Genomic DNA, 19,222 nt, shown 5'->3' with positions numbered 1-19,222 from the left:
GAAGGTGTACCCGTGGTGCAGGGAGTTTGAGATTGAGGATTTTGTATTGGGAGCTGTCGAATTTTATTGCGTTTTAGTGCCAGTTGGCTTCTCTACTTGAATGTTTCTTGCTTTGTGTTTTATTGCGTTTTAGTGCCAGTCGGCTTCGCGACTCTTGTTTGAGTCCAACCGTGGTAGGGCTGAGCCCTTCAGTCGAAGAATTATTTAAGCTTGGTCTCATGTGATTTGTACAAAGATGTAACAATAAATGAAGTTGGAGCCATTTTTAAAGACAAAAAGGCAATTTTCGAGTTCATTCATGTGTTGGACAGAAAGATGACACTTTCTGAAAAGTGTCATGAATGCTACACATGTGCTGAAAATGTCCTGAACAAAAAGATGACACTTTCTAAAAAGTGTCATGAAAGCTGCAGTTTTTCCTTTATAGAAGCCTTTCAAATCTTTTGCAAGCATTGGGTGTTACTCAAGTGGGAGCATCTACAAAAAAATTAAAAGAAGACTTTTGGTCCCCTTAAATGTCCCTTTAGGAATGGACTCGTTATCTTTTGTGTTGGCTCACAAAAAATGTCATTAGTTGGTTATGTTTATGTACATATCTTTTTATGCATGTTTGTGTAGTTTATTTTATGCAATTATTATGTGTGGTTGATAAATTAGTTTTTCACATGCTAAATAATTTTGGACAAAATAAACATCACATGAAGTTTGAGTTTTCAAAATTGGACATAAGATGTAACAAGTTATTATTTTAAAAATAAAATCCGGTTTTATAAAATCGTTAATAATGACAAATTTTGAAATACCCCATTATAAGTTTTAAAGTGGTGATTTTTGTAACTTATACAAACTCCAAATATATACGTAATAAAATGAAGTTTTATTAAAGATATAAAAGGTTCAAATGCACTCAAAATTAATACCGGTTATTAAAATCGAATTGCATCAAATTATATAAAAACTAGCTTTTTATATAGAACCTTTAAAAGTGATTTTCTTTTGAAAATTGATACCATGGTATATTATATGCATGTAATAACCATGATATCATATGTTTTTATACTAGATTTATAAAACATATAAAGACCAATTTTACAAACCTCAAACCTATACAATCCTTTTGAAGAACAGTCGCACATCTCTTGTATGCACTAGTGGGATAAATGATACCTAACCGCTTAGTGTAATCTTTTGATGTTCAAGGTGTCTTAGCAATTTATATAACCAAGCTATAGGCCGATTACACAAGTTTTTCAAGTTGGACGATTTGATCAGAAATCTTTTGTGATAAATGATACCTAAGCAAGAGAGTTTGAGGCATAGATGAGATCAAACATGTCTAATTAAATTTGTTATTAGAGATCCCATAAATCTAGGAATTATATAGCAAGATATAATTGATAATCGAAATCTACTGGGTTGAATTCAAATGGATGGGATAAAGGATACCTAACCATTTATTTATTTTGCAGCTTGGATCCTAGACTTTGATAATTAATGTTTTTGGAAACTAAAATGGTATTAATTATTAAAGTTTAAATATTGAAATACTAAATGAATTTTGTTAAAAATTTTGTAGTTAAATAATCCATTCTCATTATCATGAATTGTCTTTTTCTTTACTGACTTAATGAAACAATAACATTCACTAGATACAACTTTAATGAATGAGTTCATGTATTAAGAGACAATATCGTAAGAGATATGAAATTGTATTCACTTAAAGGTTCTAGTCCTAAACTATTTGCTTTGAGCAATAAATCTGAAAATGATACCTAGCAAAGGCATCACTGTGATGCTAAAGATGCTTCTAACATCAAGCTAGCAATAGTTATTCATGACTTCTAGGAAGTCTCGGATAATTTAAACATATATCTGATGATATAACAGGTCAATAAATATTCTAATAACTATATTGATATTTTATTTAATGCTAGTTTAAACATTGGAATAATGCAAGGCTAAAAGAATCACCTTGTGTGATCCAGGAGGCCCATGTTTTATGTACTGAACACCTTTAAGCCCAATAAATCTACTAAGGCCCACATATATGGATATTGTTTCTTTTGTGAAGAAATTGGACACTAGAAGAGGATTTACTCCTCTTATTTGGAAAGAAAGTCTGAAAGAGACTAGTACTTCTAGTATCTACTATGTAGAACTCATAATTTTCATATAACACTTAAGTACTCGGTACTTAATGTTTATATAATATTTGTAAATGTCTTGCAAATATTTACTGAAGAGTACCAGCTGAGCACAATCAAGTTGGAACTACACTCTTGGAGTTTAGTTTATTATTTATGCTTAGAACATAAAGTACTTTTAATGTAAAACAATACTTGTTTTGGAACAATGTATGTTTTAATTTAGCATGTCTAAATTTATGTCTCAATTATTTTATTAAAATGTTTGATAATTTACTCAATCGTTTTTCATAATGATAATATTCATATTCTGAAATGATTAACTTTTATTTATGAGACTAGATCTCTTAATAGAAATGTGAAGTAAATATCAACATTTCGTGAATAAAAATTAAGTTCTATATGCAAACACTTTTGACTTCAACTTGTTTTAAATCAAACTCATATTTGACATTGTTATCTTTATTATATAAATGACATTCACATATTCCAACTTCAAGAAAGGGATATTTGAAGGAAAATAATGTAGTTAATTTGACATATGTGAACCTTATTTATATGTAAAGGGTTCCTAATGATATTTTCACTGAAGTGTAGAGAAATAATTAAGGAACTATACACTTTGATGTTTGACTTCCTTTATAATGTATGTTTGAGATTTAGCATTAGATACCAAATCGACTTTATTAACAACTATAGTAGTTTTAATTATATTTTACGTGGTAAAGCATAATTGTGAAATCTTTGTTGATGGTTTCAAAAGTTGAGATACAAACCCCTAAGAACCATCTAAGGCCTTAATGATAATAAATGATGAATTAAATCTTACTTGGTATGATTTACTTTCTAATCGGTAGAAATATCCTCCTTTAATCCTTTTGGGATAATACTTCAATCACTATTAATTGTATCTTGAATACAAATACCAACTAATAAGTAGATTAAACACTTTAAGACTTATATGGAAAGGCTCCATTCTTATCTTACTTAATGTTTTATGTATTTGAAGCCGATGTTGGACTAAAGCTTTTAAACCCAAAATCTAGTAAATACATATTTGTATAATACTCTAAATGTGGCTTAGATTGTTATATGCAAACCCACCAAGAATAAGTTCTTTTATTATTGTGAAAGCTAAGTTAGTAGAAAGCAAGCTTCTAATGACAAAGCAAGTGGGGGGTACATGGAACTTGAAGCAACTTAAGAGCCATAACCTTATATATTAACTAGTTGACACTAGTTGTAACAAGGATTATTAAAATTGTATAATATCTATTCACAAACACAAATTGTTCGCATTAATGTTAGAAATCATCTATGACTTGAGAAATGTGGAATCACTCATTGATGAGCATTTTATTGATGGTTCCTGTAAAATCCATCAAATACCAAGATGCTATGTCAGATCTCGAATCTGATAAATGACTTACAGTTATGAACATGAGATGTAATCCATGTATGAGAATCAAGTATGGGCTTGATTAAAATTTATCCCATATAGCAAGGCTAGAAGGAGTAAATAATTCTTCTAGAAAAAATAAATTACATGGATAACCATACACATTTAAAGCAAGACTTGTAGTAAAAGTATTTTCTCATACTCATGTCATTGACTATGGTCCTCATCATACTCATGACATTGACTGTGATCAAACCTTTTTCACAAGTAGTTATGATTAGATCAACAAGGGTATTATTTTCTGTAAATTCATATTCTTACTATGAGATGTAGTAAATAGATTTCAAGAAAGACTGATTTCTTAATAGACATCTACTGGAAGATATCTATATAGATTAGCCTGAAGGTTTTCTTAATCCAAATTATCATAACAGAATCTGTAGAGCTTGAGATCCACTGGTGGATATAAAGCAAACATCTAAATGTTATAATCATCATTTTATGTAAAACCACAAGGTGTATTTTATATCAAAATGAATAAAACATGTGTGTTTACTAAGAACTAGTAGGAGCATAGTGAAATTATTAATCTTGTATGAATAAAACATACTTAATCATTTGAAATCACATGCTGACTAAGCAAGGTCGTCTTCACCTTGACTCAGAAAGTGTTTCTAAAATGAAAGACTTAGGAAGGAGAAAATACATTCTTGGAACGTAAAATCTATAAGGGATAGATAAAATGAATGTTAAAAGTTTCATGTCCTTATACATATATTGGCAATATCTTGAAAGGGATCAAGACACAAGATTCTTTTGGAGAATTTTTGGCATTGTCATATGGCACCATTTTGATCTAGCCTCAAAAGTACATAGCTCATAGGCTTGAACTAGATGAAATGATTTATATTCTATTTGCTTGGCAAATGAATTCATCATTTACATCATATTATACATAGGACATTGTATTTAATCATGTTGTAAGCATGTCATAAGATACTAATTGAATACATGGTTAAGTCGCTGGATGACTAAAAGAGCATTCTAAGAGTACTTTAGAAGAACTAAGAGAATGTATATGAGACAATTAGTTTAGAAAGGATCTTTATGGAAAGATACACACAAGATATTAATTTGTAAACAAATATAAATAATTATGATTTATAATTGGATTTTGACTTCATTATGGAATGAAGCGTAAGTCTTGTTGGAATGAGGTCCAAGAAAAAACATAATGACATAATCTACTAAAAATTAAGAATATACTACTTTAGAAGTTGAATTCAAATATGATTGGATGAATGGGATCGTTGAAAAACTTTATTGATTTCTGCCATTCAAGTAGGATATAATTGTGGGAGCAATTATGAAGTAAGACTAATATGAACTGGATTGGTTGACTCTCACTAGATGAAAGTAGGCAAGTGGTTGTAACCAAGTTTCATAGGTACTTGTTAGAGAACTAGTATTGAACTGACCCACATCAAGATCATCTCATGGATCGCTATCATTAATGATACTTGATTAAAAGGTACTATCTTTGTATCCTTAACACCTGAGATACATAGTGGGACTTAAGTGTAGGGAGTACTATGCTTTGATATGGTCAAATGTTGTTCCTTAACAGGGCAGTTATAAAAGCCATTTTCAGGTATGTTGTGAACTATGTAAGAGGCTTAAATAGTAAAGATCGGATTTGTTCCTCTTATGTGTTTAGAGTTAGACATTTAAGGGGCCTTACCAAAAGTTGAACAACTAATGAGATTAATCGTGATCCGTATCTCATGATCAACATAATGTCTGTAGCAAAGGGATAACTGATAAACTTACCTTATACACCAATTGTAGCTTTGAGCTTTTTGGGAATTAGGCGTTGATAGAATGGCACAAAGTTGTATGTTGTTGGGGGCAGTGAAATGTTGCTATACATTCAGAACTGTCGATATCAGTGTAATATGAGTCTTCCGCAAGTGGGAGATTGAAAGGTCTAGTATGCTCAAGAGTCACATTAAAGTGATATTGCTAATTAACATATGATACTAATGGGTCACACTAACAATAACTTGATATAATTGATTATTTATTAGAAATTGATTTTAATAAATATTCAATAAAACTCTTATAATTAAATTGGAAATTATTTATTTCATGGAAATACTAATTTTCATTTGCAAGTAATATAACATATTATTTCATAATGTATGAATTAATAAGTCGTGTACAACATTTTGGACTAGGTAAGCTTTTTGTCTTTTAGCAAAAGACAAAGTTTATATCTTATAAACTTTGAGTTTATAAAATATAAACTTCTTCTTCTCTTTTTCTTCATGATGGTCGAAAATGAGTTACTCAAAAGGTGTGATGGATTTCCAATTTTTTTATTCAAAAGAAATGATGCATGATGCATGCATGGGGGACATGTAATATTTAGGGACATGCTTGTCCAAAGTGGAAGGACCAAATGGTTAAATACTTCACTTTAAGACAATATAAAATTGAGGCTTGCATTCTTGAAATGGTTGATCCATTCTTCCTTCTTAAAACCATAACCTCCTTAGAGGAGGTTTCTCTCTCTCTCTCTCTCTCTCTCTCTCTCTCTCTCTTCTTCATCTATTCTTAAAGATTACTTTCATTTCCATGCCCTCTTTAAGTTCATATTGGTTATGAACTTAAAGCTTAAGGGTTTAAGAGTTTTGGACTAGCATCTACATCAAGTTGAGTCATTGTTGGTGTCTCAAAGGTTTCATATTCTTCATCAACTTTCAAGCCTCCCAAGAGGACCCAAAGAACAACAAAGGATGTTATTTCTTCATCCTTTCTATGGTTGGTGTTTATATCTTTCTATACTTGCAAGATGATCCTTGGTGGGTATAAAATGTTATGTTATGTTCAAAAATTTAAGTCTTCCGTTGCCATATTTTTCTAATTTATGAAACTGTTTTTGAACTAAAACCCAACACTTAATTGGAAAATTGGCTATGGGTTAGTGAGTAAGTTGGGCGTACAAGCATGTACGCTGTGCGTACAAGCCTCCCAAGTAGTATGCTGAGCGTACAGGCTGAGTACGCCCGCGTACTCAGCAGACTTGGGCCTTTTTGCGTTATGGGCTTTGGTTTAGACTAGGTTGTGTTGGGCCATGTTGGGCCATCTAGATTTCATTGTTGGGCTGTATCTTGTTGGGCCTTCTTGGGCAAAGGCCCATGAAAGAACTTAGGCCCAATTTGCAAAATTGGGCCATATTTGGGCCTTAGATATTTATTTTGGATTTTGGGCCTTTTTGTCATCTAGTTTTGGCCTTGGCTTTGAGCCAAGCTTGAGGAAGGGTAAAAAGGTCTTTTACCATAAATTGGATTCTTAGTATGAGTCGGTGGCTAGATTCGGGGGATATTATGATCTTATATAGGGAACTTTTTAGTCAATGGTTTGTCTGCTCATGTCATGTTTGATTCGGGGGATACCCGATCCTTCTTGTCTCGTGTGCTCAGCAAGAAGTTCCGAGACGCTTCGAGAACTTTAAGTTCTCCTCTATAGGTGGAGATCGCGGATGACCGTATCATGAGTGCTTCAAGAGTCTTCTGAGGGTGTGTACTGAACATGTTAGGTAAGAGGTTTCCTGTTGACTTGGTACCGATTCCCTTGAGGGGCTTGAAGGTGATCATCAGGATGGATTGGTTGGGCCCAAATAGGGCCATGATTGATTGTGACCGGAAGTTGGTGAGAGTTCGAACCCAAGTGGGGGAGAACTTGTCATTGTTGGCAAGAGAATTTTTCAAGGACTAGCTATATGTTCAGCTGCGAGGGCCATGAGTTTTTGTAGCAGGAATGTTCTGGGTTTCTGGCTAATGTTTTAGATACGTAGGTTGAGGCCACGTCAGAGTTGAGCAGGGTTTTTTCTGATGTTTTTCCTGAGGAGTTTCCGGGAGTTCCTCCTGAGAGGCATGTTGAGTTTCAGATTGATTTCATGCATGATTTGGCTTCGATAGTCAAGGCGCTGTATCGCCTAGCACCGCTTGAGATGCAGGAGTTGTCCACACAATTGCATGAGCTGATAGACAAGGGTTTTATCCTTCCGAGAAGTTCTCTGTGGGGAGCACCAATCCTGTTTGTGAAAAAGAAGGGTGGGTCACACAAGATTTGTATCGATTATCGGGAATTGAACAAGCTAACGATGAAGAACTGTTATCCACTCCCGAGGATTGACGATCTATTTAACCAGCTTTAGGATGCACTTGGTTTTCCAAGATTGATCTTCGGTCAAGATACCACCGGATGAGAGTCATGGATCAGGATGTATAGAAGGCAACCTTTAGAACTCGTTATGGTCATTACGAATTTGTGGTGATGCCTTTCGGGCTCACCAATGGCCCAACGACGTTCATGGATCTTATGAACTGGGTCTACAGATCGATGTTGGATCGCTCGGTGATTGTTTTTATTGATGATATTTTGGTCTATTCCAAGACCAAGGAACAGCATGAGCAACATTTGCGAGAGGTGTTGGGGACCTTAAGGAGGGAGAGGATTTATGCCAAATTCTCCAAATGCGAGTTTTGGTTGCTTGAGGTGTAGTTTATGGGGCACATCTTAAACCAGGAGGGAATCTTGGGGGACCCGACCAAGATTGAGGTTGTGATGCGTTTGGAGGTCTCGAGAAATGCATCATAAATTCAAAGTTTCTTGGTTCTTGTGAGGTATTATTGGATATTTATTCAAGATTTCTTCAAGATTGTGGTGCCTTTGACCTACTTGACCAAGAAGAATGTGACCTTTCGGTGGGGACCGGATCAATAGTTGGCCTCCGAGACACTGAGGCAGAGGTTGTGCAAGGCCCCGATTCTCGTGCTACCCGAGGTTTTTGATGATTTTGTGGTTTACTGTGACACTTCTATTTTAGGTTTGGGAGTTGTTCTTATGCAAAGAGGTCATGTAATTGTTTACGCCTCGAGGCAGCTGAAGCCTCATGAGGCAAATTACCCCACACACGATTTGGAATTGGGGACTGTGGTGTTTGCCCTCAAGATCTAGAGGAACTAACTGTATGGGGTCCGGAATACTATTTACACCTATCACAAGAGTTTGAAGTATTTAATGGATCAACCAAATTTGAATATGCGGAAACGGAGGTGGATGGATGTGGTGAAAGATGATGATTATGAGATCCTGTACCACCCCGGGAAGGCCAATCTGGTGGCCGATGCTTTGAACCGTAAGGCGGTATGCTCATCTATCCGAGACATTTGTTTGAGGATGACTGTCATTTCTACCATGATGGATTTGATCAAGGAGGCTCAGGTGGAGGGATTGAAAAAGGAAAATTGGAAGATCGAGCGGATTAGAGGGCATATTCTTTTGTTTGTTAGAGAAAGTCGAGAGTTGTTGACGTAGTGTGGTAGAGTCTGGGTTCCGATGTCAGGTGGGATGAGACAGACGATTTTAGAGGAGGCGCATAAATCTAAGTTTGATATCCAGCCAGGGGCTACGAAGATGTACCAAGATTTGAGATTGAGTTATGGGTGGATCTATATGAAGAGGGAATTTGTTTGGTTTGTTGAGTGGTGCTTGACTTGTAGAAAGGTCAAGGTCGAGCATCAGAGACCTCACAACAAGGTGCATCCGTTATCCATCCCTATGTGGAAGTAGGAGGAGATCACTATGGACTCCATCACAAAATTTCCCAGAACGGCGCGGGGTGTTGATTTTGTATGGGTTGTCATGGATAGGTTGACCAAGAGTATGCGTTTTATCCTGATTGTCAAGAGCATATCCGCAGAGAATCTAGCTGATATTTATGTTCGGGAGGTGGTAGCTAGGCACAGAGTGCCCGTATCAGTGGTTTCTGATCAAGATGTTCGTTTCACATCCATGTTTTGGAGGAAGTTTCATGAGGAGTTGGTAACTCAGTTGCATTTCAATACAACATACCACCCGCAATTCAATAGCCAGAGTGAGAGGACGATTCAGACACTTGAGGATATGCTTCGGGTGTGTTTGTTGGATTTCGGAGGGAGTTGGGATACTTACCTTCCTTTGGCTGAGTTATCCTACAACAGTTACCATGCAAGTATTGACCATCCACCTTTTAAGTTGTTGTATGGAAGGAGGTGTAGCACCCTGATTTGTTGGGGGTGAGGTTGGTCATCGGGTCATGGGAAACACCGATGTGGTGCTTAAGACCATAGAGACGATTCAGTAGGTGCACGTCAGGTTGGGAGTTGTGTAGAATCCTCAGAAGAGTTATGCTGACCGACACCGTTCGGACCTTGAGTTTTAGGTGGGAGACTTTGTATTGTTGAAGGTGTCACCTTGGAAAGGTGTCATCCGGTTTCGAAAGCGGGGCAAGTTGGGTCCCCGATTTATTGGCCCGTTCAGGATTATTGCATGTGTTGCAGGGTTGCATACCGGTAGGATCTTCATGATGAGCTGAGTCAGATCCATAACACTTTCCACATATCTCAGTTGCAGAAATGTATAGCCGATGAGTCAGCAGTGATTTCGTTTGATGATATTCTGGTGGATGAGTGCCTGAATTATGTGGAGAAGCCTATTTTGATTCTCTATAGGAAGACTAAGTCTCTGCATAATAAGGAGGTGAATCTGGTTAAGGTGCAATGGCAACAGCGAAAAAGCTCTGAATGGACGTGGGAGCCAGAAAGCGAGATGAGAGAGCACTACCCTAAATTGTTTGAGGTAGTCGACTTCGAGGACGAAGTCTAGTTCAAGTGGGGAAAGTTGTAACATCTAAAATTATCATGTTTGTTTTTAAACCTTTGAGTTTTGATTTTATTGCAAATTAGGTCCCCGAAGTCAAAATCTTGAAATTTTGTCATGTTCATGTACGTGAGGCATACATCCTTGTACGCTTAGCGTAATGGGTTCCGTGTGAGTACGCTACGTGTACTCCAGTACGCAAGGCATACATGATTCAGATGAAAACCTTAAGAATTAGGGTTTTTTCACTATTTAAACCTAATTATGGCCTAAGACCCTCCCATACCTTAGCCTCCATTCTTTTTCTCGACCCTCTTAGCAAACCCTAGTGTATTTTGATCTTTTTGGAGCTCTTTGAGTGGAAGTGTTTGCTTTTGGTTGTGAAGAAGGTTGTTCAAGAACAAAGTTTTCCCCTATTCATTTTGCACCACTAGAAGGTATAAAGCTCAAAACTTGGGTTGTGTTCCGTTAAGTTCTAATTTGAGGCTAGTTTCTTCCTCTTTGTCCCTAAAGTCTAGATCTTGGTGAGTATGAGCTAATCCAAAGCCTCCAAGTTGTACTTTCAGATTTTTCTAGTCATCTTAGTTCATAAAGGTAAACTTGGTCCTTGTTTAGTCCCCATTCATGTGTTAGAATGTAGGTGTCGGATTAGGTGTCTAAGCCCATAACTATAATTGGTATGTACTTGACCCGAGAGTAGCATGGTCCATTTCGGGTTGCATATCACCAAGACTATTTGATAGGATGGATACTTGAGTAAGAGGTTACTTATGATTTATTAATATATTATAAGTTCTAATTTATTAATATGAAATCATATTATTTAATTAGAATTGATTAAGAATTAATTTGGAATTAATTATGTGATCAAAATAGACTTATTAAATATATGGGGATTGATTTGGTAAATCAATGATTCTTATAGTGTGGGCCAATTGTTATTTAGGATAGCTTAACCAATATGGTAGTCCATGGATAGTCCATGGAGGTTTAACCCATGGAGCCTAAGTAGTATGAAAGGTCATGGGCATTAGGGTTTGCATGGATGTAACCCTAGACTTTGACACACTGTAAAAGGACTCCCTTAGCACCCAAAATCGGACACTAGAGTTCTTGGAGTTCATTAGAACCGATTTTGGAGCTAGTAACATCTCTCTCAAGTTCTCCTTTGTCCTAGGTGTGTTGTGAACCGTTTGAGGCATCACACTTGGGGTGCTAAGTTCTTAAAGGCCAAATACAACAAGTTCTACAAGCTACATAAAGAGGTAAACTCCTAACTAGTATTTTATGTTGTTTGTGTCAATTTTCTGCTAGTTGTAGGCTTAATGCTTTGGAAACAATATTGCATGTATAAGTAGATAAAACATAGATCCAAAGCATTTAGGGTTGTATGTGCACCATAGGATGTTGTAGTATATAAAACCCAATAGTGGTATCAAAGCCAAGTGTTGTTTTCTATTATATTGATGCAAATGCTTGATTTTCAAAGTTGAAAAAAAAGAAAAAAAAACGTGAAGTTTTTCAAATTTTAAGATAATTACTTGATTTTATGAAAAACTAATTATTTGTAAAATTAGGTCAATTTATTAAAAGATAGAATGATATTATTATTTTATTTATTTTTAAAAGTTTGATCTAAATGTTTTTAAGGAGTTACAAATTTTGTCATAAAATTTTGGAACTCAAAAGTCTTTTTTAAAAGTTTGATCTTAAGAGTTTTGAAACTTCCATAAGTTCTGGATGTGGAAAGTCTCATTCATTAACTCTTTAAGTTATGAATTCCAAGAGTCTTCGAAGGTTACAAAATTTGTTATAAATGTCTTTGAAGAGTTTCATAACTTTCCCTCAAGTTATGGAACTTGGAAAGTCTCTTTTATGGAATTCTAAAAATTTTCAAGAGTTACAAAACTTGCCCTCAAGTTTCAGAATTTGAAAAGTTTTTTTATGAGACATTGAATTCTAAAACTAAAGTTATTTGAGAAGTTTTTAAAAGTATAACTCATGGGTTCATAACTTAATAATAAATTAAATAGTTTTAATTTTGTTTTAGCATCTTGATATTTTGAATAATTCATATTACATATTTATGGACTTTATTAATAGTTAATCAAAGTGTTTAATTAAAAGAGAAATAATAATTCCATAATGACATGGTTTAAGTTTAATTAAATTATGAGTATAGTTTAATTAATAGATTAAACCACTTAGTATTTTAAAAGTTTAAAATACACACTTATACTATCATAATATTAAAAGTTTAATATATTATATGTATAAGTAAAAAACCGGTCTTACCGTTAGTAGGCCTCATTCACGAAGCTGGTTTATAAGAGTGTAACGCCCGTAGATCAGGGCTAGTCAATTTAGAGACGATAGGCGTCAAAAATGAAATTTTGATGAAAGATTATTTAGAATGAATAATCTTAACTAAGTTATAGAATATGTTACAAGGTTTTCGTGCATATAAAGAACGCCGAAATCCGAGTTATAATGAAGAAGTTATGACCTGTCGAAGTTTCGCGACAGAACCAGCACGACACAGCGTGACGTAAAAAGTGAATTTATGTTAGAGCGATATTTAGCCTTAGTGATCCAAACGAAAGTTGTAGAGTTCGTTAAACCGTGAGCGTGCATAAAAAGAACGTCCAAATCTGACTTCGTATGAGGAAGTTATGATTTTTCTAAGTTTCAGCTTAGCAGTATGCAGCCCGAATACTCGATTTGAGATCGAGCGGTTTTTAGCCAAAAAAATCTAAACGAGAATCGAAGATCTCGTCAACTGTAGTGAAACGATAAAAAGATAGGCGAAAACAGACGTCGGATGAAGAAGCTATGAATTTATAACGGAGTTTTCTAGTCCCGACCTACTAAAAATAATATAATAAAAATAAAGTCAAAATTAGCCAACGGAGTCTAAACGAAAGTTGTAGAGCGTAGTCTCACCTTCGCGTGGATATAAAGAACGTCGAAAACGGAGCTCGTATGCGAAAGTTACGCAATTTAGAAGTTCGACGAGTCAATTACGCCCAGCGTAATTTGAGTACGCCCAGCGTACTTAGTCGGATGCAACTTGTCTGACCAATACTCGAGTACCACCAGTCGACGCTTGCAATGACGTCAAAGTACGCCCTGCGTAACTCGAGTACGCCCCGCGTACTTAGTACGCCCTGCATAATTTGAGATTACGCCCCGCGTAATCCCAGACCCAGCAGCCTATAAATAGAACTCGAGATCAGCCATTTCCTTGCGATTTTTCTTACTTTATCTCTAAGTTTTTGCCTCGATTTGCGTGCCAATCATATCCTGAAGCCCCGAGGATCCCGAAGAGCGTTATTCCCGAGCCGAAGTGCTGCCCGCGAGGAGCCGGTTTTTGTGAAGATCTTCCATATCTACGGAGAAACACTACTTCTGTAAGCCGTAGTGCTGCCCGATCATCTTCTGATCAAGTGAGTGTATAGTCACTTTCATCTTACACATAAATATGAAGTATTTTATAAAATACGTGCTATGTGTTATATATTAATTATCTATTTGAGATGGATTTGGAATTGATGTTTTTATACGGGTGTTAAATGATTTAAATTGTGTTTGTATTTATATCTACAAAAATGTTGGGTAGAACATAGGTAGATGGAATAGTTGGTGACGATGCGACTTCGTACCTATTGAGTAAGCCTTGGTGACGATGCGACTTCGTGCCTATTTGATAAACCTTGGTGACGATGTGACTTCGTGCCTTTTGGTGTAAACCCAGGTGACTATGAGACGTAGTGCCTATTGTGTAAACCCTGGTGACTATGAGACGTAGTGCCAATTGTATGAACCCTGGTGACTATGCGACGTAGTGCCTGTTGTATAAACCGTGGTAGCAAATGGACTGTGTGCCAGTTCCTTAGGTAAATCGTTAGGAATGAATGAAGAAAGTATAATCGATTCTTAGGGTAAAACCTTAATAAATAAAGAAGATAATGGGGATGGGTATTTGGGTTGATTGTTGATAATTGAATATAATAAATATATTATTGTGGGTTGAAAACCCTATATGCTCACCGGGCTCCCAAGCCTGACCCACTCAGTTTTCCTTGTATCACAGGTATCAATACGAAGACATATTTCACTGAGAGAATAAAGGAGATGTAAATCATTAGTGTAAATAAATGTAAGTTCTGTTTATGCTTATGTGTCTGTATCGGAACATGACATCCCGAGATTTTGTTATATAATGAAAATACTTTTCTTTAATAAATGCTTTGATAAATTCTTATCATATTTATTTTATTTTGGGGACAAATTCCGCAACAATTTTCTTTAAACGATTACTCTGATTTTAAAAACAAAGCATAAACAAATCAGTCTTTTCTGACCATGAAATTGGGGATGTCACAAAGAGGGAGGGGGGTATAAGGTTACTGCCTATAAAATGGCGGTTTAATGGGTGTCCACTCTCACCCACCACTTTCTTGACTGGTGGAGGGTCGTTAGCCGAACGGATAGGATAGGACATTAATTCTCATTAAAAGTATAATGAAAATACCAAGTAACTAAACAATTATAAATTCCCAATCTTAGTTACTTAGGAAAAATGTGAATTTGGTGCTAACCCATGAAATTGCATTTTGCACCTTGTTACATCGTTAGTGGAGCATGTGTGGTTAACCGACATACTAATCTGGGACTGACAGTGTGTGGCAAAGGGTAGCTTAATGTTAATCATAGATTAATGGAGCGTGTGTGGTTAACCGGCAGATTGATTAGGTGATTTGTAACATTGGGTGTACCAATCTAATTTGCATGGTTATTCAAACCTTGTTTGTGATCCTCGGCATCCAGTCACAAACTTGAAGGGCACAATCGAGATTTAAACATGTCATTGAAAAGTTCAATGAATCTCAAATGATCTAGGAATTTCAAACCAATTAAAACTTAATAATCAATTTCGTTTTTCATGGTGGAAATTGGTAAATCGTCATTTACCTACCTTCAAATATTTTACAATTGAATTATGGCATCCATCTTCCGAATTGTAAAATATTATGTTGGGTCCTAGCCTTAATATATTCATTTTGGGTGTTATATTAAGGACTTAAATCAATTAAACTTGAATTTCTCCCTCATAAATGTCTAGTTCTGACAACTATGGTCTTCCTTATCCTTTTGGAAAAAGCCTTCTTAATGAAGATGATATCCCACATGGCGATCGAGGTGAAAGATTAATCCCTTTGTCGTGCATTAATGGGATTGGAAATCATACTTCACTTCATCTACCTCCTCCAATTATCCTCCTAACCCACAAGTTCAAAGACTTGAAAAGTTCAAGGTCACTCAAATCTCTATTGGCAGGAAAACACAAAGAAGGAAAGTCTGTATGTTCTCACGTCTTGGAGATGAAGTTACATATTGAAAGGCTGGGAGAGTTGGGTGTCAAAGTCTCGAGGAAGTTGGATGTTGACTGGGTTCTTTAATCACTTCCTGAGTCATATAGTGGGTTCATTAAGGACTACTACATGATAGACCACGACATGACCCTTATTGATCTAACCTATTTGCTTGTTGCTGCTAAATAAACAATGATTTTGCGAACTGGTAAAGTGAATTTGATTGGAAGATCTACTTCCCAAGTTTCCATGGAAAACTGTGACAATCCAGAAATGATTTCTTCTCCTAGGAGAGAGAAATTGGCTAAAGTCAAAAAGTTTGAACTGAAGAGAAAGGTTGGTTCTTGAATTGTGTCATGTGCCGATGTGAAAGAAGCTATGTGTTTCTATTGCCAAGAAAAGGGACATTGGAAGCGAAGCTGCCCTGATTACCTTAGATCTCTAAGAGATGATAAAGTCAGAATGTTTGACTCTACTTCAGGTAAGTCCACTATCTAACTCTATTAAGTTCCTATTTGGAGATTCTTAATACATGATGTAATGTAATTACAATTTGATGTTTTGTAGAATCAAAGGAAGCTTAAAGGAAGAGTATGTTGAGTCTGATCGTGAAGATGGATTTCGATCGCATGGTTCGATGACCAGATTTATGAGCCGCTGCTTAAGAGATATGATAGATTGCTTAGGAATATATAACAACATAATTTTCACTTGTATTTTCATTGTAAGGACAAGTTTTCCACACTTTTATAAATTGAAGGGTTTTAAGATTCTAACAATCCTATGGTGCACATGCAACCCTATAAACGTTGGATCTATGTTTTCTCTATTATACATGCAAATATTTGATATTCCAAGGTTTCATCCTAACTAGCATAATAAGAAGTATATACAATACAAGAATCTAGTAGAATGACATACCTTTTGATGGAACTTGAAGTCTTGAACCTTTAAGAGCCTAGTGCCTCAAGTGTTGCACCTCAAATGGATCACACAACATCAAGAACTCTTGGAATAACTTGAGAATAAGAATACTTGCACAAAACGGTTTTGCCCTCTTGTGTACAATACACTAGTGCCTAGCCCACATTTCATGAACCATAGACCTCTTTATATAGTGTGGAGGATTAGGGTTACATTCATGTAAACCCTAATACCCATGACCTTTCATTTCCACAGGATCCATGGGTTAAACACTCCATGGACTATCCATGAAAGCTTAGCCCAACCTAAATGAACTTGGCCCATCCTATATATATATATATATATATATATATATATATATATATATATATATATATATATATATAAGAGTCCATATTTAATTAGTTTCTTTTGATCACAAAATTAATTCTTGATCGATACTAGTTAAATAATATGATTCCATATTAATATATTAGAACTTATAATATATTAATATAAATCATAAGTATCCTTTTTTCTCATTTTGTCTATCCAATTGTTCTGATGCCATGCAACGCAAATGGACCATGTCAAATCGGGTCAAGTACATACCAATTATAGTTATGGACTTAGACGCTAATCCAACAATCTCCCACTTGGATAAGTCTAAAACTATTATTGCGTATGACTCCAAAACCTGACTAGCAATCGTAGCTCTTAAAGCTGTTGTCGAACTCTGACATAGTCAATGACTTGTCCATTAGATTAGGGATCATATATTCCTCCATTCTAGATATCATATGGACCGAGACATGGATTATAATCATTCTCTCTGTCCATTTGTTGTTACCGATTTTCGATTTATGACGACTAACTAATTGAACAAATCAAATCAGTCCAGGCTTGGCCAAGCACTTAGGGGTGTCATCACTAAATCATCGAGGGGCCCACATATATCACTTTTATCCCTCCAAGAGTAAAAGGAATCGATAAACTTAGACTCATATGCTTTTTCTACTACTTGTTGAATTATACACAAATACACGTTTTATAACATCGAGTTACCAATGCGTTTTGGTGCAATCAATGTATAACCAACTCATAGTCAACAACTCATATCTCTAGGTTTGAAGAATATAAGATATTATCGTCTCATGATCACTCATGATAAAATCCATGAAGTGATTCAAATGAGCATGGGTTTAATCCAATACTCAGAACTTATGAGCACTCATGAATGTTGTAGCAACTCTTGATATGTCCAACACCTTAGACATCTACAAGCCAACTTCATGACAATCTTGCCTTAATACCTACTTCCAATGTATTATTGACTATGGATGGTTTGAATAACTTAGTCATTCAGGAAGAATGAGTTAGTTATTCTGAAAGTCAAAACATGCAAAGTGAAACACAAGAATAATCGAATCCAATATGGTCTCAGAACTTATGAATATAAATAGAACACCTTTTATTTATAACCATATTGATTACATATTATTCATTGCATAATGTTTCAAATCATCAAATTTTTACTTGAGTCAAAAAAATAGTTATGCCATGCTTTAAGCATGCACACTATGTTTATCCAAACTATAGTTATGCCATACACCAAGTATGCATACTATGTTTTTCTATGATCCTTACTTTGTGGAATAGATCAGTTGAACATAATTCCAATGATTCTCATTTCACAATCCCAAATCCTTACCGTAAATGTAAAAATTCCAAATTCCTACCATTTACCAAAATCTGTTAGATTTTAAACTTATATGCACTGGTCCCCTTGTAATGATTATGCACAAAGTCACAAAGACTTGTCAACAATCATTACAGAGTATTCCAATGGAGATCATTCCATGGAAACGAAGTCTCAAATTCAAAGTACATTGCTTTGAACATCCTTCTTGCATTAAGTTTCCTATTCTTACACATATTTAATGAATAACTTCCACCTATGGGAACATTTCCATATTCCCATTTTGACTATCACTTCTGAACAAAAGTTGCCTTTGTTTAGAATATGTCAATATGGTCTTTTACAAAAATTTACACCATACTTCCAACTGTCCATGAGCAACCAATCTTCGGTAAACCTTAGATTGTCCTCGATAATTGATTAATCATTTTAGTCATATCCAATTCTAGATTTCCCCCTCTTAATACCCTAGGCATTTGGAAAATTCAGAAAGGATAAATATTATAGCACATGTAATCGGTCCTATATCCGAAGCATATGGGATACGATTCATGATGTCTCACATAAAGACATGATCCTATCCATGTGAATTTGTCAAAACCATAATCACAAGACAAGGTTAGTGACAAATCCAAACTCATATGAACGGAACTTGTGCAGTCTTAACTTCTTGCCACCTGGCAGCACAAGGGCCTGTCATTGCTTCCAAGTTGTTATGCAACCAATTGAGAACTCTCAGAACTCATATGCAACGCCAACTTTAACTAGAATGGGCACAGAAATAGGAATATGTCAACACGATAGGTTATGAACCTCAAGTCGTGTGCTAGTGATAAACTACAGGTTTTACCCTTGATTAGTTCTTGAACCTCTTTCAGGATCTTTAATACTCCCACTGCTCTCTTGACATATAAGACTCTCTTGCTAAGACCCATTCCTTGACAAACACATATTCAAGAGATAGTGCAGATTCTTATCAAGACAAACACTCCAT

This window comes from Lactuca sativa, chromosome 8 (assembly GCF_002870075.4).
Source record: "Lactuca sativa cultivar Salinas chromosome 8, Lsat_Salinas_v11, whole genome shotgun sequence".
Lineage (NCBI taxonomy): Eukaryota > Viridiplantae > Streptophyta > Magnoliopsida > Asterales > Asteraceae > Lactuca > Lactuca sativa.
This window is presented reverse-complemented; position numbering follows the sequence as displayed.